Raw genomic sequence first — 21,861 nt, 5'->3', positions numbered from 1 at the left:
TAGAATCTCTAAGAAACTTTGCAACAATAGTGACTTCTGGGGTTTTACTAGTGCCGATTTCACCTGCCTTCTGGAAGTAGGGCTGGGCGTTGGCATGTGTACGAGCTCCGAGGCTGGTTCCACTGCGCAGCCAGTACCAAGACCCAGTGTTCTGCTGAAGCAGAAATTCAGAAGCAAAGCCTAAAGCCCCAGCTACTGAGCAGCGAGCCAAGTCCCACTCCCCTGAAGAGCAAGCAGGCATTTGCCTAGTAACAAGGGATTCCTAAAATATTTGCCCTTTGCTAAGACGAGGCAGCAAATGGCCTTTTGAATGGCTACTCATTGTCCATGCCTCATAAAAATATGCTGGGCCCCGGCTGCCTGCTGCCCGAGGAGCTGGAGTGCGGCATTCCCGAGCCCCTGCCCCGGGCGTCCTAGGATGGGAAATAGCGGCTTCTGGGGCAGCGTCGCTCTTTGCCTCCTCTGCCCCCGGGATTTGTGATCCGGAGGAGGCATATGCCTTCTCACCATGTCACTTTCCTCATTTGCAGAGGGAAAACACAGCGTCCATTGATCCCTTTGGTTAAGCTGACTGGTGCCCCTGGCTGACGTCCAGGGACTGTTTCTCTTTCCAGCAGTCCCCAGCTGGGGGAGAGCCAGCAGGGAGATGGCTGCCCACTTAGGGCTCAAGTTGGAGTGCTGTCTGTCCTGGGAGCTTGGCACATGCCAGCTTGCTCAGCTGACTCACCTCCATGCCGGCGGGTCCACCAGGATGCCTCGGAACAAGTTTGAGAATAGAAACACTACTCCTGGGGGTCCCCTGAAGTGTGTGAGTATTGTGGGAGCCCAGGCTGCAGCAGATCCATGCTGTGGGAGAATAAGCCTAGCCATCCGCAGGGCGTCCTTATGGTTGATGTGATAGGCTCTCTGGGACTCCAAACTGCAATGCATGAACATATATCACTTCTGTCTCTGCACTTATTGGTAATGTATTAATTAGTGACGAATGATTTTTAAAACCTCCCTATTCCATGCTGCTGGAGTCATCCTTCCTAATTTTCCACCATGATACAGAGTGCTTGTCACGTGACAAGGCATTTCACACACACATGATCACTTTATCCTTACCACCATTTAGGAAGGTAGGGTCTGTTATTATACCCATTTCACAAATGCAAAGCTGAGGTTTAAATAACTCAGGATCCACAAGGTAAAAGTGGCACAGACTGGCCTTCATCCAAGTCTATGCAATGCCAATGCGCACAGCTACAGAATGAGCCTGGTTCCTGGTTGGGGGAAGTTTCCCAAGCCCTCCTCTCTGGCCTCCGGGTTTCTTGCAGAGTCTCCCGCTCCAGATTTTTCCCACTGGCCTGGCTGGTCTGGGAATTGGCTGTGGTGCACAGCAGAGTTGGAAGAATTCGGGACTGACCATAAGGGCAAGGAGAGTAGCGCGGGAAATACACTTCGATTCCTACTTCCAACCACACGTCCAGGTAAATTCCAAAGGAAAGGAAAATGGAGATGGCACCCTGCATGTACCAGCAGTGTGTGTAGGTGAGAAAATGCTGAGGCTTGGAAGGACCTCATAGAATGACGCCAAAGAAGTCATAGATTACAGTATTGAGAGCTGGACTATGCAGAATTTTTAAATACAAATTTAAGTGTGAGAAAACATTGGCAAATGAGGATATAATGGCAAAAAGTATGGCAAAGAATGACTAGGTTGGGTGTATAAAATGTTCTTACAAAACAGGAAGAAAAAGGCAAACGTGCCCATTTAAAACTCAGCAAAGAGAAGAGTGAAGAGGAGACGGAGCTGCCTGGTTGATGAGGGTGGCACTCTCGGCAGGTGGGCGTGGGAATGGACATAACCTTTCCAAAGGTCAACTTGAAAAAACATAGGGAGAGTTTGTAAAAATGTACAACAGCTGACCCGGCCCATTGGAGAAATGGATGGTAAGGAAATAATTAAGGACATGCGTCCTGACCCAGCAGGGAAGTGCCCCTGGAGCAGTGTAGTCAGAGGTTAGAACACACACACACACACACCAATGGGCAACACCCTAACAGCCCAGTGAGGGAATGGTTGAAAACAGCACACAGCTGCCCTGCCCTGAAAGTGCCCGCAGGCCGTGAAGGAGAGGGTCTGTTCATCCAGCCACGTTTGTTGGAAGCATGCTCACGAGGAGAGATGTTCACTAAAAGAAAAAATCATCCCAGAGTCACTGGGTGTGTACCCAGGATGCACCGGAAAGGTTTGTCACCACGTAATAAAAGTGCGCTTGCTTGGTTCTGACTTCCCTCCCTTTGTGTATCTGTATTTTTCATTGATTCGGCAGTAAACACGAACTGCTTTTGAAATGAGAAAGAAAAGTACAGCAGAAGTTTTATTTTTTTTTTCAGGTGAACAAATTTCCTGTATTTCATGGAACATAGTGATACTTCCCGTTCTGTGCTCCCTCCAGCCCACGCCCCCACCCTTCTGCCTCCTTCCTCTCTTATCCCTACTCTTAATTTTTACAATGATCTACTTTCAGTTTAAGATCTACTCATAAGATTAACCCTGTACTAAGCAAAGAGTTCAACAAATAGGAAGAAAAACATTGGTCCTCAACTGTAAAGACAAGGGCTGCAATCATGGAAGCTCAAAATGTCAATTCCACTCCTACACCTTACTTTTTGGTACTCTATTATTAGTTTCTCTTTTTTTTTTTTTTTGGACAGAGTGGACAGTGAGAGAGAGAGACAGAGAAATAGGTCTTCCTTTTTCCTTTGGTTCACCCCCCAGTGGCCACTGCAGCCGGCGCGCCACGCTGATCCGAAACTAGGAGCCAGGTGCTTCTCCTGGTCTCCCATGGGGTGCAGGACCCAAGCACTTGGGCCATCCTCCACTGCACTCCCAGGCCGCAGCAGAGAGCGGGCCTGGAAGAGAAGCAACCGGGACAGAATCCGGCGCCCCAACCGGGACTAGAACCCGGTGTGCCTGCGCCGCAGGCGGATGATTAGCCTAGTGAGCCCTGGCGCCTGCCTCTATTAGTTTCAAGAGAAGAGCCCAGAGCCACCAATCCCGGCCCCTGGGTGGCCAAGAGTCAGGGTCTGGGGGTTTGGTGGTCACCTTGACCCCTGCTCTCCTGAGAGGAAGTTCTCCCACACCTGTACAGAGAGCCTGACCTGGCCCTGGCCCTGGTCCTGTGTGTGTGTGTATGTGTGTGTGGCTGCGGGGGACCCACAGGGTCCTGTGAGCTGGTAGGTAGGGGCACCTGCTGGCCTCGGGCCTGCAGGCCAGCCCAGCCATCAGCCCTAGCTCGCCCCACCACTCCTCACAAGGATCCTGGCCACTGCTCTGTACCCAAGACCCCAGATGCACGCCCTGCAGAGGGTGCCCAGGAAACCAGCGGCTGCCTGAGCGGAGGAAGCTCCCCGAGGCAGGCAAGGCACCGAGTCGGCTCTGGGCCCCGCTTTGGCCACAACCTAAAAACTCCCTTTTTCGCCTTCCGCCCTTGATTGCACTTCCCAGGGGACCTGAGATGGCTGCTTCCCTCTGCGCCTGCTGACCGACCCCTGGCCCACGGGCTGCTGCCTCTCGGGCTCCCCCTGCACCGACCAGGGCCAACCGCGACCCTAGGAAGCTGCAGAGCCTCGAGCAAGCCCGTGGTGGCCGGGAGCCATCCCTGTGCGGCCGGTGGGCACGCAGGGTCCCGCGGATTGCACAGAACGGCTGGTTCCAGGGGTGAGGATGCGGGGTGCAGCCCGCGCCTCGGCCGGCTGCAAGAGGGGCGGTGCGCACAGCCCGGACCGCGGCTCCCAGGACCCGGCCGGTCCCCCGCAGCCACACACACTCAAACACACCACACACACACACACACCAGAGCTGGCATCACCGGAACCCCGGGTGCCAGCAGCCCCTCGGACGTTGGCCGAAGTTTCTGGGGTGGGGCAGTCCCCACGCGTCCCCGACTTCCTGCGCTGCTTGGAGCCCCTGGGCGCCCGGCTCTGCCTCCTCCTGGCCGGCGTCGGTGGAGAGAGAGGAGCTGGGTTCCCGCCCCAGCCTGGGCGCCTGCTTCCGCCGGGGCTGGCCGCACAATGGGGCTTTCTTGGAGCCTTCCCTGCCTTCTTCGCCCATCTAGGGACCCGGGACAAAGGCAACGACCTCTGCCCCTGGGATCCTGCCACCTGCCTCCTTGGGGCGCGGCTCCTGGGGGACCTTGGCCACGGGGTCCTGCCGGGGGGGGGGGCGCTACGGGGCCTGAGCCCGCAGATCCAGGAGGCTTCTGCACATCGGCACAGGGGATCCCCAGAGCACAGCGCCGCCCTCGCCCCGCGCCACCGCGGGGTCCGATGCCTGGAGCCGCGGGGCGCGCCCGGGGAAACCGACCGGGCCCTGGGGAAAAGGGGGGCGACAGTCCCCGCGATCGGGCCACCTCGGAGCTGCCGAGCATTTACTAAAAGCAGATTTTTAAGAAGGAATCTGAAACAGTAATACAGGAAGAACTCTGAGAACAACGGGGGGGGGGGGGGTTGCGAATCAGGCTTTCGCGCAGGGACTCGGATTTTTCGCAATCGGCGCTTAATTAAAAATAAAATATATTGATGTGGTAGGCAAGTCGCGTTCCTGAGAAGGTAAAAATACAGTGGACTCCCCCACAGCCCAGATGCTCCACCTGCCTACGGTAATTACAGGGCTTCAGAGAGGAGGGGGAAATACGACAGAGAGAAATCTGCTTGCATATTTTTCTTCTATTGTGCGGGCCTCATTTGAATTATAATGTGTTGCAGGCCAGAGCAGGAAATTTTGTGCCTTGAATAATGAATCCCCCTGGAGTCCCCGGTACCTGCACCTCTTTGGAGTGTCCACTGAGAATAGCGCGTTCGACATGTGACAACACCGGGAAAGCGCTCGCAGCCGCGGAGCCCCCACGCCCGCAGGCCCGCGTGCTCCTCGCCTGGGCGCTCTCTGCTTCCAGACGCCGCCAGCTCGCTCTCTTTACTGCCCATGCGTTGCCTTTCACGCGGGCCCTGGGTGTCCCGCAGAGGCCCCGCACACGCAGGCAGCCTGCTGGGAGGCGTTCTCAAACGGGAAGAGTGAGGACTGAGCGGCTCAGTATACCCCAAACCGGCGGCCCTTCTGGTGTGGAGTTCAGGCTGGGCCTCCATCCGCAAGACACCAGCCTTTGATGACACGATGAGAAGCCACTGTTTGAGTCACAGCAGTGTCCAAACCGCCACCACCACCCCATCCCCCACCTCCCCCCACCCCCGCCCGCCCGGTTCCGAAGAGCTATTTGGCAGAGATTTCAAGTCAAGCGACAAGTGCTTGGGGGGGGGGGGGGGGGGTGTCACAAATCTCAATCTGATTGAAAAAACCAAAAGTATCAGAAGCAAGTGGCCTCTTGTCCCGAAACCTTTCAAAAAGTGTTTGCTTTTGTTTTCTGGATTGGACATTCTTTCTGGTTTGAAAAAAACTCAGAGCCTTTTTAAAAACAAGTCTCTTTTGGCCCAGTAGATGAAGGTATAGTCATACATCATAGAACTAATATCGGACATGACCCCCTAAAATATATATGAAAATGTGGCCCCTTAAAGTTCTCCAGAAGTCCCATCTTGGGTGTCATACATGTTATCGAAATATGGGGTGCCATACGATATCATCATATGCTTGTTAATAAATCCCCAATATTAATAAGCCTGAGAGGGTTCTTGCCTAATATTAAGAGAATTCTAAATACCGGCACAAATAAACGAGGCAGCATGGTACATTTTAAGCTTTTATTTAGTGTGAAAGATGCATAGGAGAGTGAGAGTTTTATCTAAGAGAGAGGGGTAAATCTGGGTTCATACCGAGCACCAGGAACCAGCCATGTGGAGGAGCATCTAGGCCAGGAAGCTTAGGGCAGGTGGCCCGAAGGCCACGTGCCCTGGAGGCACAGGGCTACAGCCAGCCCCCTCCTGGCTAGAGGCCAGGCAAAAGAAGAGAGAACACACCATGTCCTAGGCTTTTCACCCACTTCCAAAGGGGAGTGGTTAATTAACCTGATTGGCCGGTGGGCACCCAGGTATGGCCAGGTAGGAGCATGAGGTCACAAAGGGGCGTGGTGAAGGCGTGGTCTTCCAGCTCACAAAACTAATCGATTTTAATCTGTATGGCTGCCTGCTTCAGAACCATGCTTTTAAAAAGGTCTTTATTGATATGGAAGAATTTCCATGATCTATACCCCAAAAAGCAAACCCACTACTTTTGTATAAGGTGCAAAGAGAAACACAGATAGGGATTTGTGCTTAGCTGTAGGGTACCCCTGGATGGGAAGGGGATGGCTAAGGGTAGGAGGGGAGATGCCTGTCCCTTTGTCTAAATCCCTTGTCGTTTTGTTTTAGAGAACGTAAAGAATTGCTTATTTAACTAAAACAATACATGTAGTAAACAGGACAGTCGTCCGAGCTGTGCTGCAGCGAGGTGCAGCCTGCACGGTGGATAGACGGAAGGGCAGAGCCTCAGCCTGCTCTGCAGCCTATGGATGCTCCCTCTTCTTCCCATCATCCCCGCCCCGCCAAAGGAAGCTGCCAGGGAGTTTTCCCCTCTGCCTGCCCTCGGCTCTAACACGGGAACCCGGAGCAGGGACCCCACCTGGAAGTGGCCAGCAGGAAGGAATGGGAGAAGCAAGCCAAGACCAGCTTTAGTCAATAGGTTAACAAAGGACAGCTGAGCACACGCCTGTACTGTCTGAGCAAGGACTTTTCCTGTGCATCCTGAGAGCTGCCTCAGGATTTGGGGTAAGGCTCCACGTAATTAACATTCTGACAGCTTCCAGCTGACAAGCAGAGAACCCCTGAAGCCTGGGAAAGGCCAGCACTCGGCCAGGCCTGCTGGGTCTGGCTGAACCATCCCAAAACAGCTTTTGAGATTCCACTGTTCCATTTCCAGCAGCCTCTGAGAGCAGAGACACTAAAGAGTGACGCCTACACGGGGTACAATATTCCCCAAAGAGCTCCCACGCCTGTTTCTTGGGTGCTCGGTCCTGCCGTCCAGCCAGGACACCACAGGGTGAGCCAAGAGAGCCCTCCTGGCCCGAACCAAGGACCATCCTCCCCAGAGACACCGTGGAAACCTCTGCCTCCCCCAACAAAACCAAACAGACGCCACAGTCCCTCTGTCCCTCCACCCGCTCTCTGGTTTCCTTCAATGCCTTTCTGCACTCAGCAGGTTTCTCCACCTCAGTATCTGGACATCTGGCACCAAAGCTGTGTGCCCCCAGCCTACTAAGTGCCAGCAGGGCCCCTTCCAGAGTTGTGACAACCAAAAGCGTCACCAGACACTGCTACCTGTTCCCTGGGGAGGGAGTCCCATCACTCCCATTGAAAACCATGTCATTAGAAGCCAAAATCCAACACTTAGGAGAGATGTGCCCACTCTTTTCTGACCTTAACACAATGGTAACTTATCAGCAATATTAAAAAATAAATAAATAAACAGTGAGGGGTTCAGGCATCGTTCTCGATTCCCAGTATGGCTCAAAGGGAAGCTGTCACCATGTCCAGAGTCCTTGATGTCCTGCAAAAGAAGGACGAGGATGTCTCAAGTTCCTTGCAGCAAGAACCTACCTCAGTGGTACCAACCTTGACTTCCAGATGGAACAGCACACCTACGAAAGGAAAAAGCAATGGCGGGGGTTCCAGGCGAAGCCTCCAGTGGCAGCTCTTGTGTCTGTTGTCACTGAAAACCCTGCTGATGTCAGTGTCACATCCTCCAGGGGGCTGTGTGGAAGTTTGCTGCTGCCACTGGAGCCACGCCTACTGCTGGCCGCCTCCCAGGTCCAGGCAGCCTTCTTGGAGCCTTGTCTTCTGGTGGTTACTGAGCCCAGGGCTGACGGCCAGCCTCTCCCCCAAGTGTCTTCCGGAACCTGCCTCCATGGCACCCCATGACACAGACTCCCCTGCACTATGTGTACGTTGGCATCCTGTGCAACAAGGGAGCCCGCCCCGTGGGTCCCATGTGGTGGAGGCTGGCCCAAGAAGTGCCGCGCATGCATGCAGGTGCTGTCTCCCAGGAGCAACGGTGGAGACCGTGCCTGACCTCCCTGCGGAGATCCTGAAGAGATTGCAAAGGAACGACCTGCCGGATTTCGGGGTGCAGGGACTGAGCCAGGTCCTGGGTTCACTGCTGCTCGGCCTGAGGGTGCAGCCTGCGCTGCAGGCGTGCGGATGCCCGCTGTGCCCATTCAGCAGTTCCCATTGAAGACGGCCGTGCTTCCCCCACCACTGAACACGGGGCTGCAGCCCCCACTGCCCAGGCCACCCCGTGGCTAAGAACAAGCACTGAGTGGCCTCAGGCTGCCCTTCCATTGCCTTTGAAGCAAAATGGAAATGAGGCTGCTGCAGAATAAACACCAGTTCCTAAAAACACAAGCAGATCAACAAAACACCATTAACACACACACCACGGAGGGCAGGCGATTGGGGTATAGAGATTTTCTGGAAGTCTGGGGGGGCAGTGAGATTCAAGTGACATTAGGATGATGTCCTGGATATGTTTCTCTGTCCCCTTTTAGCTCTCCAAATGTACTCTGTATCTGTCTCCACCCTGCTGTGTGACTTAGAGAGCTGATCCTGTGGGCTTGCTCTCTCTCTCTCTCTCTCTCTCCCTCCCCCCCCCCAGCTTTGGTTGGGTTTGGCCAGTGGCCAGTGGGGGGTGAGAGAAGAATGGGGTGGATTTCTCTGGGTCCCCTTGGCCGTCCTGGCTGGCAAGCTGCTTCCCTCTTGCACAGAGAGGCCCTGGCTCCCATCAGTGGACCGTCTCCCACAGTGCTACTCTCTCGGGCACATGGGAAATACTTAGTGTCCTTGGCTTCTGGACCTAGCCAGCATAATGGCTCCCTGCTGTTGCTGGACAGGATACTGCCCAGTCCCTCCCTGGATTCCCTAAAACCCTGTCCACAGCTTTAAAAGTCATCCCTTGGTGAGAATCTCCTCCAGTTCCTCGGCCTGAGGGTGGCTTCTGTTTCCTGCTCACAGGATATGGGATGCTGTTGGAGGGCAAGGTTTGTTGGCTAGGATAGGACTGAGGGATTCTCGGAGCTTTGGACCAAACACCAAGCAGGTGAAAATGTCTCAAAGCGGAGCAGGCAGTGATGCCCCTTCTCTCTCCCATTTCTCCACCAGGAACCACAGCCACGACCAAGATCACCCACTTGCACATCAGAAAATGCTGGTCCCTATCCCACGGGCAGATGCTATAGGCAGACCACACTAGGCCTTCTCAAACAGGCTTGATCAGGGACTCCTGAAAAAGGGGCACCCACGAGAGAGAGAAAAGGTAGCAAGACCTGCCCTCAGGAAACCAAGCTCTGCCCCTGTCCCACTTCCCTCACCAGATGGAGGAGGAAAGCACTGTCAGGCTCACCCCCTTGGGAGCGCTACCTGGGGAGCAAGCATCCTCCAAGTTAGCACCAAATGTCTTCTTCGACCCTAGAGTGCGTCTGTCGGGGATTCTGGTATATCCGGCAGGAGAGGTGAAACATGTCTGGCATGGGGGGAGACCAGGGGCCTTCTTCACTGGCCCCTGGGCTGTCTGGGTCAGAACCAAAGGAGAGCGGCTGCTGCCGGAGACCCCAGCTGCCTGGAGCTAGAACAGCACGGAGCTCCCTTCAGGGCTGCCGGGTGATCAGCAGGGCAGGTGCGGCAAGACAGGCCCAGGGAGCCAGCTCTCCATCTGGCCGCGGTGCCTGTGGGCCAGGCCGGGACAACAACCTCGATTGTCCCTCCCAACAGTAGCCCTGCTGATCGTGGAGAAAAGAAAGCCGCGGGGCCGTTTGGACCGAGCCTCTGCGGGAAGAATGCTGTCCTTTCTCTGTGGCTCTGGAGCCCAGAGTCATGGAATCAACAGCTCCGAAGCTGGCAGCCCCCTCGGAGGCCTGGGCAGCCTCCACCAGGGTCACATGGCCCCAGACACTCTGTCCTTTGTGACAAATGCTTGGCAGGGTGGGCCGGGGACCTCTGCACACAGAGATGCTTCAGGTCCCCTGAACCCCTGCAACTTGATGAAAGGTCTCATCGGCGCTCCCGGCAGGCCCAGCGCACCTGACCCCCAGGCCTCCCCGCCAGCCGGGGCTTGCTGTGATTCTCAGCAGAAACAGAGAGGATCGGATTCCAGGAGCGGCACACACACCTCCAGGGGCTTGCCTCGTGTGGCTAACCTCAGAGGTGTTTTATAAAAAAAAAAAAAAAAAAAAAAAAACAAGATTGGAGGTCACGTTGCTTCTTGGATAAAAGCAACTTTGCTTCAAAGAAATCAACTTGGTAAACAAAGCCAGGAAAACAGCCAGGATGCCACCTTCGAGCTGCCCACTGTTTCCATGACTGCCAGGGACAACACTCGCAGCAGCCCAGGGCCCCGGGACCCGATGGCTGAGCCCCTGAGGTCCTCAGCAGCCCCCGCAGTGGGAACACAAAGGCTGTCCTCTCAGTGAGCCCCGCCACTCTCTCCAGCTCCACACTGGACGTCCTGTGCCTTGGCACCTACTCAGGAGCCATGTGCCAAGAAAGCAGAGGGGAAGCAGTGTAACCCTGGAGCCAGGCCGCCCAGATGTGAATCCCAGCGCCACACCTTGCCATCTGCGTGACACTGGGCAAGCAGCTGCATCTCATCTGAAAAGTGGGGAGGGCCTGAGTGCACGTGCCCCAGAGGATTGAATGACATCACGCGGGCAAAGCGCTGGGGACAGCACTGGCACAGAGTGGGCGTGCGGGCAGCATTGGCTATTTTCCCTGCTCCTTTGCAGAGTGCCCCTGAGCTTTTCCTGTTCCTCGCTCAGCCTTGCTCAAAGAGGTGTGGCCAGCAGGTTCTCCTGGGGCAGGGGTGGCATCCTTGGGGTGGAGCTGGAGCTGATGTCATCCCCCATCCCTTCTCAGCTTATCTTCCCTTGAGCTGGGAAGGACGCAGCTTTCCCCAGATTGGAGACAGGAGCAAAGCACAGACAAGCGCCCGTCCAGGGCCTCCCAGCAAGCCACGGCCAAGGCTTCAGTCCAGACCCTGAGCTGGCATCAGGCTCCTCCACCTGCCCACGTGACCCCCAGCACCTGTTTAATGTGGCCCCAAGTCCAGGTCTGTGCTCAAAGTGCGCCCTGCCGGTGAGCCACCCTGAGAAGCAGAGGGCACAGCCATAAGAGCCCAGGTGCCGGGCAGGGACTGAATGTGCTGGAAGCTGTGTAGTCACTGCCCCTGTGGACAGGACAAGAACCATGGAGGGCTGGGCTGCTCTGGAGTCGCTGTGGAGGGAAAGAATGGATCATGACTCGGAATTCCAGCCCACATAGGGCCTCGGAGCCTCTGCTTAGTCAATCAGTGGTGGATAGCCATTGGCAAACACCTGCTGGCCTGGGCCCTGGCTGTGTCCCCTCTCCCTCCCTGCATCCCCTCCACCCTTCCCTAGGCTGCCCTTGTACAAAGGCCACAGCTTCCTGAGTGCGGCCCACAGGAGGCGGTAACGTGAATGGAGGGCGAGGCAAGTGAGGCCAGGCTGCTCACCTCCCTGGTCCCGTGCCCCACCCACACACAGGGTTGCAGTGCTGAAAACCACAGCTTCCATCAGAAGGCCTTCCATCAGCCTCCTTCCCTGCCCTTGACCTTGCTGGTCCTGGGAGGGACCAAGGCTCTTCCGGGCATTCACTCCTATTGTTCTCCCTCAACCCTGCCTTTGTCAGTAGCCTCTGCCTGTCCACAACTCCACCACCACGACATCTGTTTCCTATAGGGGCCCTGGAAGAGGCTGGCGCTGCACCAGGGCTCACCACTCCATCTGCCTGGCCTGCCTTTTTGCTGGGTCCATGTTGGTACCGCAAAAGAGCACATCTAATCTATGTGTAAGATATAAAGCCATGAACTGAGCGAAGAATATGGAGAGTATGGAGAGATCTGAAATGCTCTCGGGCTTCATAGTCACCTCCCGTCGCCAGAGCCACATACCCATTGGTGCACACACACACACATGTACACATGCGCACACAGACAGGCACAATTCACCACAGCAGAAGGCGGGAGAGAAACACTTCCCCTCCTTCTCTGCTTGTCATCCCAGGGCTCCCGGCCTGGTTGGCCTAAGAGGCCATGTCCTGGGAGTGCTGTGGACCCTGAAGGCCACCCACAGTTGGATTCCCAATGGGCAACCCACTGGGGTGGAGGTGGGGGGGCACACTATAATGATCATGTGATCATCCCTTCTGCCTCACAATGGGGATGGAGGACAGCGCGCCATGCACCCAGAACTTCGGGATGGCTCTCCTTCCTTCCTGCTGTGATAATCACTACTGTAGGCAGCCCAGCAATTTGGCGCCTCAGCAACCAGACTCCTGGTAGGTGCCTGGGCTTGACCATTATAGGGGATATCATGATCATGATTACAGGACGCCTGAGCCGTCCGGCAGAGTGGCCGGTAATTTGCAATCTAATGGCTATTCAGCCATGGGTAATATTATGGGCCTTACCCTGCAATTGTAAAACAGCCAGCCCTCTCTAATGTAGCAGTTTTCTCATCAAAAGCCCAGCCTTTGCTTTTGATTTCTGCTAATCAGTAGCTGTGCCAGCTTTGGCTTTAGATTTGGAAAAGCTAAACAAGGGAGCATGAAATGATACACTCCTCTTTAGAGCCCCTGAATGGGAAGTTTAGGCAGCTCTGTCAAGTGGAGGAAAATAACAAGTGAAAGAAGCATCTGGAAGGCGATTTCATTTCTTAAAAGAGCAATAGAAGCTGGCCTCAAAAGCTTTGTAGGAGGTAGCAAGTGTTGCTGGGAGTCTGGGGAACCAACAAAGCCAAGCACGACATACACAAACAGGCAGTGTGTGCACAGGTTCAGTTGGGCATATGCCAGAGGCCGTGCCCGCTTGTGAACGTGGGCTCACGTGCACGCACACACACACACACAAACACGTGCACACAAATACTGTTTGCTCCCACCGTGGGATTGCTGGCCGATAGATGCCCTGCTTGGGTGTTAAGGGTCATTCAGCACAGTCCAGTTCCAGTGCCCTGAGCTCAGGGGGTACTGTCAGGAGAAAGGGCAGTCTGATTAGAGGCTCAGGTCCCACGTGGGTCCCAGTCCACAGGGACACCTCGACTTTGTGGCACTCCGCAGCACTCTACAGCACAGGCTGCAGGAATCACTGGGTGCCCACGCGTTTGACCAGCTGGGCCCTGAGTGGTCAGCATGGCAGAGGGCAGGCAGCAGAGCTGGCGAGCCACCCCGTGCCCAGTTAATAGCTCACATTGATGCCTTCCCTGCTCACCTCACAGAGGATGTCTGGGAGCCAAATGAACTCTTGTCCAGTCACAGAGGCTGAGCAGCACTGACCCCTGGTCTGCTGGGGGATGGACCATACCTTCTGCCACAGCTCCAGACTCAGCCCCAACCTCCTGGCTCTAATGGAGATCAGAGGGTTGGCAAGCATCACCTCCTCTACTGCACACCCCCCCCCGCCCCCATCACCAGGAGCCCTAGAATACAGGGAACCCCTGGGAAAGGAAGAGGCCCAGTTCTCTAAGCCTTTGGCCATGAGATTGGAGACAGAGGGAAATGGTTTCCCAGCACACCTGGTGAGCTCATGTCTTTCCAATGCCTGACTTCTTCCTGGGCACAAAAACAACTTCCCAGGTCCCTCACCACTGCAAGCCTCGGTGGGATCCTCAACAGGGCAAAAGTTCATGAGTATAGAATCCATACCTTTCCTTCTGCACCCTGGGCCAGGTCACTCCTAGAGCAAGGAGTTGGTGGGAGCAGGAAATTGACCAGTGGTAACTGCTTCACGCAGTGCGTGGTGCTGGGACTTAGAAACCAAAGTACCTTTCTAGTTCTGGTTACAAGACAGCCATGTGGTCAGAACAGATAGGAATAGATCATGACCTGTGAGCCCTCTCCCAGCCCTGGGGCCCAGCTCCAGTTTGGTCCTGCTCCTTTTTGTCTGATCTGCCTCCCTCCCAACTGCCTCACTCCATCTAGGTCTCTCTCATGAGTTGCAGGGGCCCAAGTACTTGGGTCATCTTCCAGCACTCTCCTAGGCTCATTAGCAGGAAGCCAGATCGGAAATAGAACAGCCCGAACTTGAACCTGCACTCATACAGGATGCTGGCATTGCAGGCAACGGCTTTACCTCTCTGTGCCACAATGCTGGATGCTGAACAATCTTTCTAATCAGCCTCTGTAAGCCCAGGCTCAGGCTCAGAGCAGCCCGGAGCCAACTGTCTACAGGTGTGGCATTCCTGGCGTCAGCCGCCAATCAGAGAGTGGAGAGGGCACAGAGCCAGCCAGCCCATTATAAAAACCCACTCAAGAGCTTCTGGAACACAAGTGTCCAGGCCAGTTGGGCATCTCCCCTTCCCTCTAGAGACTTCCCCCACAGTCTCCTCATCAGCTAGGGCCACAGCTGCCGAGCAGAGAGCCTGACTCCAAATGGGGACAGTGCTCCACGGAGCCCCTCTCGGAACAGTATATCCCCTGAACAGCTGGGGCTGGGGCACTTGTCCTCCAGGAAAACGCTTCATTCCAGAGCAGTGGAAACCACATTTAAAGGCGAAGTCTCTCCTTCCTGCTCCTTGCCGTATAGGAGATGGTAGGCACTGTGGGCTTCTGGGGGAAAGTCAGCCCGAAGCCCATCCCCACCACAGTGCTTAGACTATGTGTGAGCTTTTGTGTCTTCAAATGGGAGCAGCCGTGTTGACTTAATCACCTTCAGAGACGCAGAGGGTGCCAAGGGTACAAAAGCTCAAAAGATGCAGCCCTCGGTGTTACAGATCAGTACATGATGGTTGAGGAAGGCAAGAGAGGAGCGGGGCATCCGGGGCTGAGGCCAGGCTAAAGCTCAGGTCCTCTCACTCCTGGCCAGTGTTGTTTCTTCCCTCAGCATGACACAAGGTCAAGATGGGTGTGTCCAGGACAGGGTGCCTGCCAGTGCTTCCAAGCTAAAGTTGTTCCTTCACAGGGACCTCTGGGGAGAAAGCTCCTTTGTTCCCTACCAGTCTTTGCTATTATTATTATCATACGTCACGAGCAGTCGTATGGGTGCCTCGCGCTGCTCAGTGGCCAGCAGGAAGTGATGCAAGTGCCGGTTACACACTTCCCATGTTCAGAAAGAAGAAAGGGGGTCATTGGCTCTTCAGCCTAGAGGCCAAGCTTTTTGCCAGCTGGATCAGAGGGTAGTGTGGGCACAAGGCCAACTGGGGACATCCTGGTTGACATATCCTCCACCAAGGAGCACCCAAAATTCAGCCCCATTCGGTTGTCCAGGCACCCAGGGGACCAGGGCCTAGCACGGAGGTCCCTGAAGCTGGGTGTACACTAGAACCACTTGTGGCAGTTTTGCCCAGGCACCACTTCCCTCGGAGTCTCTGGATGGAGCCCAGACATCAGGGTTTCTCAGGGCACCTGCTGGCGATTCTATGCGCACCTGATGGATTACAGACCCGGGAGTGGACAGTGTGCAGTGGGGTGCCCCCAGCCGTGACTTCCCAGGATAAGGGAAGAAAATACCCCTTTCCTAGGACTCTTTTCACTGTGGCAAGGTGTTTCCTGTCCAGAAGACCCTGGTGTGGGCCAGATGTGGCACTGAATGGGTCTACTGATAACTCCCAGTAGGAATTTGGCCTATGCATGCTCACATGGCTTCCTTACACAAGGCGGGGCTGGGGGCCACAGAGTAGGGTCACCTCCCCCCTCCTGGTCCACAAGAGAGAGTGAAACTGGGCATTGAGATCCTATCACGCAGCACAGCGTCTCAGGACACCGGGGAAGAGGGAGGAGGAAAGGTCTGCGCATTGCACATCTCTCACGAACGCACCCCTCATTCCCATCATTTCCCCTGGCTTCCTGGGCAGCACGGAAGGGAAGAACAGGCTGGGAACCATCCTGAATCCTGAGAGTGCAAACCTGGAGGAGACCCCAGAGCGGGCAGGGCTCGGGGTCAGGATGGACCTCTGCTGCAGTGTCACGGACATCATTCATAATTGGGTTTCCATGCCCATCTCAGACAGTCTGACCCAGGAGGGCCAGGGAGCTGCTTGCTCAAGAAGATCTCTACATGGCCCCCCAGCCTCAGAGCCAGCCAGTCCTCTCCCAGGGGAAGACTTGAGATTCAGGGGCCCACGTCACCCAGCTTGAGGAGGTGCAGCTTGGCAGAGTTCGAAGGCCTTGGACTTGGTCCTTCTGTTGGGGTCAGAGTAGCAGCTCTGCCACCCGCTGTCTGGGAGACTTTGGTGAGTCTCTTAACCTCAGCAATCCCAGTACCAGACATTCCTATCTAGCCAAAGACAGGGACCAACCTAATTTCCCATCATAAGGAGAACTGCTATATGAATTCCAGCACATCGAGCTTCTGGAACACTGTGAAGGTTCTACAGGCAAAGCAGAAAAGCAGCAGTGCTGAACGTGCTGCGAGAAGTGGAAAAGCAAGGTCCACGCTCTTACCTGCACCCCCCTCCTGCCTGCTCAGTGTTTCCCCTCCTGCTGCTTCCGGGAAGAGGCCCTCAGTCTGGTGGACTCCATCTCTCAACTTCTCCAAATCCATGCCCTTCCCTCCCCACTGCACCTTCTCCCCATGGATCCTGGGACATCGCTCCTCCCTCACAGCCCAGCCTCCCAGGCATCGCCATGTGCAGATCTGACCTGCCCACCCCTTTCTATCATTAAACCCCTTTGTCAATGCCTCATCAGCGCCTGGAATGTCATCTCCAGCAACATTCCATCCTCCCACCATAATTCTGAAAATGCACCCTTTCTGTCTTACCTGCAGGTCTGCTGCACCCAGTGTCCAGCCATAGCCACGCTGTCTTCCGTGCAGAAGCTTCCTTCACAACATCGTGGCCTCCCCACCAAGCCCAAGTTCTCCCCTGGTTCAGCTTTCTTTCCACATTGTCCTTGTGCATCTCTCCCTTCCTACTTTTCAGTGCACCTGCAGCTCTGGGAGAGGGGGACCTCAACCTGTTTGTCTCCTAGGCCTCCAGGATCCAGCACCACCATGAAGCAGACGCTGAATAGATATTTGTCTGATGAATAAATAATAGCACTCACCACAATGTGTTAACAATTATCTGAGCTCATCAGTGGCAAGCTCTGGGTGACAGATGCCGAGGATATAAAAATGAATTGGCAGTGTCTGGGACACAGGGAAAACGCAAAGGAAAACATGCCAAATGAGTGCAGGAAGGCTGTCTTCCTCCTGCGGGGCATTTGAGCATCTCAAGTGCTCCCGGAGTCTGGAGAGCCACAGAACGTCACAGCGGTCACTCAGAGCCAACACAGAGGGTCAGAGAAAATGGGCGGGATCACCAGCAGGTCAAAGGGCTTCAGGAACAATCGAATGCCGCCTGAAAAAAACCTGGCGCACTGTGAAAAATTCATCGTTTGCAAGGTTTGAGGTGTAGACCCTCCGTACAGTATTGTTGGCAGGATTCTAGGTAACTCACGCGTCATTTGTCAGTGTTAAGGATCAGAGCTCCTGCAACCACGCTGAGATCCCATTCATTCGGGAACACAAGGGCATTCTCTCCTTCTTCTTCTTCAATGCACTAGGCACCATTTGCAAAATGACATCTCCTTGTGGGTTTGTTTGTTAAATATCTAACTCTGTCACTCACCTCTAAAGCTACAGTCAGGGCCAGGAAAACGTCTATTTCTATCTCCAGCACCCAGCAAGGTGTTCTCGCACTTAGTAGGTGCACTAAATGTTTATTATTTGAATGAATGACTGAATGTGTACTCAGAATACAGCGTGGGAGTTCATTCACCCATGGAAAAGTACTGAGCCCTAGACAGGAAAAAGCCATCACGAAACCACTTTGAAAACCAAGGCAAACGAGAGGCAGGGCTAAGCCAAGGTCACTAATGAGTCAGATTTGCAAACAGAAAAAGGAGAGACAACCAGAAATATGGACGCAAGAGGAAGGAGGCTTCGATGCGCACTGACAGATCAATTCGGGGCGTCGTCATGTCCCTGAGCTGTGGACAAAATCCTGCTTACCTAGGCCCTGCTGGCGAGCCTCTGCATTGTTTGCGTTTCGCTTAGATGAGAGCGCCAAGGCTGCCCCGTCAGCCTCCATGTTCAACTGCCCCAATCAACTGCCGCCTGTAATTAGGGAGTGCTGGGGAGAGGACGTGGAAGAGAAATCAGCGTGCATATTTTCCCTTCCATTGTGGCTGGCTCATTTGAATGATAATGGTTAGCAGTCAAGGGTGCAACACGGACTGTGTTGAATAATGAGGCAGCCCTGGACTCCCAGTACCTGAGCTAGTGGCCCGCTTAGTGGCCGGCAACAAAACAGGAGCAACATCTATGGACGGTCCACTGATGTGAGCGTGGCGGGAGACAGATGCTGGGGCATCTGCAGGCAGCAACAGGAGCTGCCGTCACTGAGAGCCTTAGGCACTTTATTCACAGTCGTTTTTCCAGCTGAGAGACCTGCAAGGCTTCTGGCCGGTGACGTTCTGAGATGATAAAACACTGGGGCGGTGTCCAATAGAAGCACAGGACACAACCCCCCTCCTCCCTCCCACCCAGGGACGCTTAACACGCACAGAGTCCGTTACCTGTTTTCAAGGATGCAGGGGACAGAGCCCGATGCCAGCCGGAGGGTCCTGCCAGGTTAGAGATTTTTTTAGTATCACTTTATTCTTGTGAATATGGATAGCCCTGGAAAGCCACCCACACATATAGACACCTGGCTCTGGTCACCTGGAGGTGTCCAGGTACGAGAAGCAGCATTGTGCGTAAGGAGGAGGGCACTCCCTGGATCCAGACTGCCTGGGTTTGAAGCCCGTTCTGCCACATCCCAGCCACGGCACGGCTGTGGGCCTCCATTCCCCCATCTGTAAAATGGAAAGATGATAACAACAGCACTTAACCTCATATACAAGGTCGCCGTAAGATTAACCATGTAACTCAGCATAAAGCACTTACAACAGTGCCTCACACATATCCAACGCCCATAAACATTAGCTATTATCAGTGACACCTGTGCAAATGCCAGGAGCTGCATTGCCAAGCAGCAGAGCATGGCTGTGGTAGAGGCCCTAGGGCAGACTCTGGAGTCAGGGCATTGGTCAGCTGGGTTACCTTGGACAGTACTTAGCTTCCTGAGCCTCGGTTCCCTCACATTAAATAAGACCCCCTAATGCAACTCCATCACAGCATTGCTTCCAGGCAGCGAGTATACAAACACTTAAAACAGTACCTGGTGCATAGCATCAGTAATAAAGAGGCTACCTTATGTTGCCACATTGTTATTACAGCACACGGGAAGGGGGGTGGTCTTTGGGCGGCAGGCGGTAGAATGTCATGGGCCATTCATTTGAGGGGCTGCCTGTCCCCCTCGTGTGCTAGCACTCTCACACCAGCAGCAAGTGGGCAAGTGAACTGGGAAGGGGAGGTCCACCAGGGAGACCAGCCAGGAGCCACCGCAATCGCAGGGTGATCAAGGCGAACCCAAGTCACCCCTCAGAATCCTTTCCATCCAGGTGGACGTTGTAGTGCAGCCGGTTAGGGTGCTGCCTGGAGCATTCACGTCCCATATCAGAGCATCACTTCGAGTCCCAGCTCCTCCGCTTCTGATCCAGATTCCTGCTGACATGCTGGGAAGGCCCTGTACTTGGGCCCCTGCCATCCATGTGGGTGACCAGGCTGGAGTTCCTGGCTCCTGGCTTCAGCCTGGCCCAGCCCTGGCTGCTATGTGTATTTGGAAAGTGAACCAGTAGATAGAAGATTTCTCTCTTTCTCTCTCTCTCTCACTCTGCCTTGCAAATAAAAGTAAATAGTCTTTTTCCCTTTAAGTTCTTAAATATGGGGCAGGTGTTGTGGCACAGCGGGTTAAGCTGCTGCTTGCGACATCTGTATCCCATAACTATCCAAGTACAAGAACCTGCTACTTCGTGTTTCCAATCCAGCTCCCTGCTAACGTATCCTGGGAGGCAGCAGATGATGGCTGGTGTGCCTGCATCACTGTCACCCATGTGGGAGACCCAGATGGAGTTCCAGGCTTCAGCCTGGCCCAGCCTCCAGTTGTTGCAGGCATTCGGGGAGTGACCCAGTGAATGGAAGAGATCTCTCTTTCTCTCTCTCCCTCTCCCCGACCCCCTTTCAAGCAAATAAATTTTTCTTTTAGTCCCTTAAATAGCCAGAACCTGAACATGTGCAATTCACATCCCTTATGACTGTCTTCTCCTTCCTCTTCTTCCTTCTTCCTCTTTCTCTCCCCACCCCCAATTCTATTAATGATATATCACACCAAGATTTCTTAAAATCTTTCTGGATGGGGCCGGCATTGTGGCGCAGAGAATAAAGCCACCGCCTACAATGCCAGCATCCCATATGGGTGCCAGTTCAAGTCCCACGTGCTCCACTTCTGATCCAGCTCCCTGCTAATGCGCCTGGGAAAGCAGCAGAAGATGGCCCAAGTCCCTGGGCCTCTGCACCCAGGTGGGAGATCAGGAAGAAGCTCCTGGCTTCGGATCAGCCCCGCCCCAGGGGTTGAAGCCATCTGGGGAGTGAACCAGAAGATGCAAGATCTGTGTGTGTGTGTGTGTCTCCCTCTCTCTGTGGGTCTAACTTTCTGGAACAAGACAGGAGATTAATACACAGATTGATCATGCCAGCAACATGGGTGTGGGGAGCCAGGTGAAGGTGTTGTGATTCTTTTCCAGAGGCTGGCTCTGAGGAGGACCCTGGGGCACCACTCCCATAGCTCCTCTGGGCCTGGCGCCTGGGACAACGCTCTGGAAGCCATGGAAGCTGCTTTGCCAAGTGCCCCTCCCCGCCGGCTCCCCACCCCCTCCCCACGCGCGGCCCCACCCCCGAGACAGGACACGCCCCTCCCTGCTCGGGCGACGTGTGCAGCGCGGGCGCCCAGACGGGGCTCATCATCTTGTCACCGGGACAAAGGGAAGAAATCCCATTATGTCACCTTGCACAGGCGGGCGACAGCGGCAATTTTCCGCGTAAACACTGCCCTGACACTGTTGTGATGGATCTCAGGCGCGCCTAATCAGTATGGCAGGCGAGCGCCTGCGGAAGCTCTGCAACCTCAGACGCCCTTCAGCGGCAACTGGGGGCTCCTGTCGCCACCGAGTGGACCGGGCTGGGGGCAGCCAGGCCAGCAGACGCTGGTGCGGGGCCCGCGGGTCCGCCCTGCTCCACGTGCGCGCCCAGGTGAGGCAGAGTGGGCACCCGCCCCCCCTTACCACGACCTCACCCGGACTGACTCCGTGCCCTCCCGTGCTTTCTCCCCCTCCAGATTTTACGACGGTAGAGGTGTTTGTTTCTCCAGAAAGGACTCTTCTTTCTCTCGCTTTCTATGTCCCCAACAGCAACCAGGGCCTTGAGTTTCCCAAGGGGGGCGGGGCAGGGGATGGCACAGCAGTTCAGACCCCGCTGGGGACGCCCGCGGCCAGTGGCCGCCATCCGAGCTCTGGCTCCTCCGCCTCCCTTCCCGCAGGAAGGCCGCAGGCCATGGCTCAGGGACTTGGGCCCCTCCAGCCCACGCGGGAGACCTGGACTTTGTTCCAAGCTCCTGGTTTGGCCTGGCCCAGCCCCGGCTGTTGTGGGCATTTGGGCAACCAGTAGGTGGAAGATCTCCGTCCGTCTCTCCGTTTTTCAAATAAAGTAAAAATAAATTTTGAGAAAATAAATGTGTAGCCGACAGTACCCAACCATAAAAGTGTTTCCCACTTCAAAGCCGTGTGTTCTCTGCCTACAGGTGTTGACCCTGGCCAAGAGAGCCGCAGCGGACAGCTCCGGTCAACATCCCTCAGGCTTCCTGTCACCATGGGCGGCACAAATCAACTTCAGGTGCTTCCTAGGGGGATGAGCTGAGAAGGACAGAGCACCACTTCCAGATCCCAAATTATGTAGGCAGG

The sequence above is a fragment of the Lepus europaeus genome, chromosome 15, assembly GCF_033115175.1.
Source record: "Lepus europaeus isolate LE1 chromosome 15, mLepTim1.pri, whole genome shotgun sequence".
In the NCBI taxonomy this organism is placed as follows: domain Eukaryota; kingdom Metazoa; phylum Chordata; class Mammalia; order Lagomorpha; family Leporidae; genus Lepus; species Lepus europaeus.
This window is presented reverse-complemented; position numbering follows the sequence as displayed.